The sequence below is a fragment of the Lathamus discolor genome, chromosome Z (genome assembly GCF_037157495.1).
Source record: "Lathamus discolor isolate bLatDis1 chromosome Z, bLatDis1.hap1, whole genome shotgun sequence".
Classification (NCBI taxonomy): Eukaryota; Metazoa; Chordata; class Aves; order Psittaciformes; family Psittacidae; genus Lathamus; species Lathamus discolor.
In genome coordinates, this window is record NC_088909.1 from 67,675,853 (window position 1) to 67,680,612 (window position 4,760).

The 4,760-nt window shown below is 43.0% G+C and overlaps 1 long non-coding RNA gene across 1 annotated transcript; it reads left to right on the forward strand.

The window, feature by feature from the left end:
* The first annotated feature begins 2,213 nt into the window (after positions 1-2,213).
* Positions 2,214-3,744, forward strand: LOC136004964 (uncharacterized). The gene is made up of 3 exons (XR_010608632.1): positions 2,214-2,298; positions 2,626-2,771; positions 3,265-3,744. It is a non-coding gene; the product is annotated as an uncharacterized LOC136004964 (long non-coding RNA).
* Positions 3,745-4,760: the final 1,016 nt, after the last annotated feature.

Here is a 4,760-nt window from a genome sequence, read left to right on the forward strand (position 1 = left end):
ACGTTCTTCTCACCTTTGGGTACTTACTTGGAATTATGTACCTGCATACGTGGGTACACAAATGTCATCTGCCTGTTGCCTGTTGTTTTCCCCTGTGTTTTCACTCTGTTCCTCCCTCCCACTGGTTCTGGGAACAGTCAGGTTTACCTCACACTTCCCAATCAGCTTTTTAAATTTACTAACCCCAAGTGTTTTTCTCACTATATTACTAAGCATGCCACAAAGCAGCAGCTTCTTATAAACAGGGAGTGCAGGCAGAAAGTCAGCGCAACTATTTTTTTCCATTTTACTGTTTCGGAAAGACATGAAAATACTCAGTTTTGTGTGAATCATAGCGAAACACATCCTTACGCAGGCTGAATTCAGAGTGGCAGTAAGAGTTTTGCTAGCTGTGCAATGCAGAAAAAAACACACTTGCCCTCCCTTAGTCAGACCATCAATACCTTCTGGGTTTTTTTTTACCCTAAGAATATAAGACCTAGGGCATCACATCATCCATGTGTCTATCTTCCTCCTCCTGTATCTTTTGAGCACATTGGCCACTGCAGGTCGGGTGTGAAAGGGAGAAGTCTCCAACTTGCCTGGAAGGCAGCAGTTTAGTAGGAGAGAAGACATACAAACCAGACCAAACCAGAGCCACCACTGTGGGAAAGCCAGGTAGACCACAGCTTCCACATGGCAGTGCCTGTCAGCTGATGGTGTTCCTTAGCTTGCGCAGGTTCAGCTCTGGACTGTCTCTCCTGCATAGCTCTCTCTTGCTCAGCAGAGATGGGAATAGGTACAAAGAGGAAAGGAGCAGCTGGAGACAAAAGAGAGATCCAACAATAATGAGAATTCGTAGATTTTGCCCTCCCAACACTTTTCTGCCGTCAATGTTCCTCAGCTGTCACCACAGCTGGTTCTTTTATTTACTTGTAGAAGATCCTATAGCTACCTCTGTGTCACTACTGAAGATAGACAAACATATTCTTGAAATGATGAATCTTAGCTATGAAGAGCAAGTGAGAGCACATTCCTACCTACAATTCTTTTGTTACATTTCTTGTGCTGAAGTGAAAGGGCAGTGCAGTATCCTTGGGTAGGGAGACCAAGCCTTTGCACTGTAAGCAGGCAGACCACAGACAGATGAGGAGGCAAAGGCAGGATGAGTTTTGTTTTTCTGTTTGACTTCTCTGGTTTTGCTTGTGTAAAGTCTTTTGGGGTAAGTGAAATCATTGTAAAGATTGAACACCTTGGAACTGCTGAGTATGATGCGACAGATTTCTGGTAGCAGAAGCCAACAATGGTAATAAACATCAATAATTTTTCTAACCAAACATCTTAGAAAAGCAATTAGACTGAAAGGATAAGCACTAAATCTCAACATATTGCACGAAGTATCCATTATTTAATACACATTTTAAAAATAGAGCCCTTCCCCTTTTCTATAGATGCCACTTCTAAAACACGTGTAAGGAACCTCCAGGCCACCCCAGTTGTGAAGACAGCGAAAAACCATGCCATGTAATATTATCCACAGGGATGGTTTCATGTAATTCTGCGAATTCACTCACCTGAATAAACTTAAGACGCTTTTAAATGTTTGCAGAGCTGATCCCTAACCATCTAAGCTGTCTGCTTCAGTGAGAGTGCAAAATTAATTATTTTTACTCAGGGAATACCCAGTAACACTAAGTCTTTTGTTAACTCAATTTTTTTCTCACCATTGGATTTCATGAAGACTGTAAGATAAAAGATAAATAATTATAGGGCACACATAGCAGTCTTACTGAACAAAGTGTGTTTTGAAGAGTGTACAATTGAAGATCATATTTCTCGTAAGACTAAATGGAGAGTAACCTGATATTTTTGACACCTAACTTGAGAAATCAGCAACTATCTAAGAATTGTATAAGCAGCTAGTATGTTGCGGAGCCCAGGTGGAACTGAGAGTAAATTCTCTCCCTGCCCCAAAACTGCTGTGAGGTTCGTGCGGCAGTTTTTGCAGGTGTTACTCTCTGGAGTGCAGAGTATGAGGATCATTAGTAGTTTGTTCCAACCTGTACAACTGTTACAGTCATATTTCATAGCTGTATACATCTCTGTCCAGACTGAGTGCTTGAATATGAAGAATCGATGCTGGTAGTGTTGCTTTTTGTGCACAGTGTGTTCCGTGCTAAAGGGATGGTTCTCTTTCTCTTCCAAACCCTCCTTTTTTTTTTTCTTCAGAAGTTATTTGGACTTGCATGTGGGAAGGAGAAGGCTCTGACCATGAGCTGAACACTTTCTTTAGGCAGTGTTGATGGAGCAACACACGAGGTTAGCAGTCACTCACATTACTTGTACATGGAAACTGGCAGGGTGAGAGCAGAAGATCATAGCTGCTGTTTTACATAGACCTTTGTTACAGTCTTCTTTTCTCTTGTCTTTGAACCTTGCTTTATATGCTTTCTGGTCTGACAGCTTCTGTAGGGTTTTCTGGTTTTCTACTGCCACTTGAAGAACTTGATTTCTTCTGAGCTTCCTGAGGCTTGAATGGATGTGTGTGATTTCCCTTCTTGCATGCCCTCCCCCTGCCTTTGACTAAAAAATCTATCCCCTGTGCTGTAAATATCCATGCAAACTCTTTCTTTCCTTCTTCTCTAGTTGTTTACCATGACAGAAAAGCCCAGCTATCTATCTGCATAGAAAGGGTAACTGAAAGGATGGCAGGAAACAGAAAATGGTGTGGAGGATGATCCACCTCCCTTCCATGGAAGGCCTTCTTCCACATGGAGCCTGAGCAGAACAAGGTAAATTCACACTCACTAATATGGGTGGGTGCAGCAGCCAAACTGCTGGACAGAGAAAGGCGTTACGTTTTCCCTTTGAATGATGAAACAATTCCTAGGCTCTTTTTCTGCTGCAGAAGTAGCATGTGCTTAATTACATTCCCATCCAGCCAAATATTTAGAGATATTTAAGTGTATTTTGCAGGGGCCCTGCTAGCGTGGTGACTTCAAACGCATGTGTCCACACATGACTTACTTGGCTAGCAGCTATAGCAATTAAACAAGTTTTGCCAGTAGCTTGGGTCGACATAGTCCTTTTCCCATTAAATAGGTCACAACATTGTTTTTTGATTTGTGCCCTTGTTTATTGGATTCTTACCCTGACTGGCAGATAACCTGAAGGCATTATGTTGCAAAGGGGCCCTGGGATGACTATAGGTTCACTGATGAGAGATATGTCCCTCCTGTTCAGGCACAGAGCTATACACTGCAATGTCTTCTTGTATCTCTACAGGAGTCCCTGCACACATGGACATGGAGTGAGGGAAGGAGATTGGGTCCGGGCACGTTGTACTCTGTGGTTTGGTGATTGTGCAACACAGTGTCCCCAGGCAGAGACTTAAGCCAGTGCAACAGGGTACTTGACTGTCTCCCCACACCAAATACCTCCCCATATTCTACCAGAATGCATCGCACACAGGCTGTACAGGAAATCGGATGCAACAGATATGTGGTTATTTTGCAAAAAACCCTGACTCTGTGAAATCACCACGTTTGTTTATCTTAGAGAATGGTCAAGTGAGAGACCCCTCACCTCGTTTTAGAGGTGAATTGAGCAGCTCGTACCTCCAAGGGTGATGGGGGGTGAAAAAAGACCATCTCTTTCACCTCCCAGCGGTAAGTGTGCTGACAGGAGTTGAGGAAGGATTGTAAAACAGCCAAACAAAGGAGGCATGTTGCAATGATCATTTTGAAATAAACCTGTTTGTGATGAGCAGTGACTGTGGTGATATTTATGCTATGATTCATACTGAAGTGCAGCACCTGGAGTTTTAGTCTGGATGGCTTTTAGGATAGAAGCGGCATCAAATACTGTTCTAATGTTTGAGAATGAGAAAGCAAGCACTGAAGCTGGTCTTGGATCTTGGACTGCACTAACTTAGAGTACAGCTTGTTTGAGAAGTGCCTGGAGTATATTTCCACCACAAGGTGCAGCTTGCTTATAACTGACATGACAAACAGGGGTTTGCACAGTTGCATCTCTCTGTATTCCCTTGCAATCTCTCTTCTATGCAGTAATTGTAATTACGAGGATCTCTTAGCTGGCGTGTATCATACCACATTAGAGTTCTCTGAGGATGCCCTCAGAAAGCCCCATACCACCCTCCCACCCCCTGTTCCTCCATGTTGACAAGTCTGAACTTTCTTATCTGTGTCTATGCTAGATTGCCAGTTACAGCGTCTGCCTCTCTGTCTGCCAGCTCCAGACACCTACTGGTAGCCCCCTTAATGGCAGTACTTACTGAGACACACGTTATTCTCTCAATGCTGCTGATAAGCAAACTGATATAGCCAGGAAGAGGTTAGAGCTGGTCAACACTTTGTACATCTGGTTGTTGATGCTGTCAGAAGGCAGTTTGGGTATCTACTTTTAGAAGCTCATCAAATTCCAGTGGCCACCTTTGGAAGCTGCATATGATGACACTGGAAAAACATCTCTTCTGGGGGAATCAAAATGGCAGGTTCCTGTTTCTTTACAGAAACATAGCACAGAGGTTTCAGAACGTGGGACTGCAGTCCCACTCCTGCACTAAAACTATTGATAAATACTTAGTGAAAAAGGCTGGCCACTGTCTATCTTACAGGGGGAAAATAAGATAAGGAAAGAAAGTGCCCATAGATTATTTTCTCCAAGAATATCTTTGCTTCCAACAAAATCTTCAAAATACAGGCTTCTTAGTTCAGATTGCAAGGGTATTCGGTGTTTTTTCCTACCAGTGCTTAAAATAC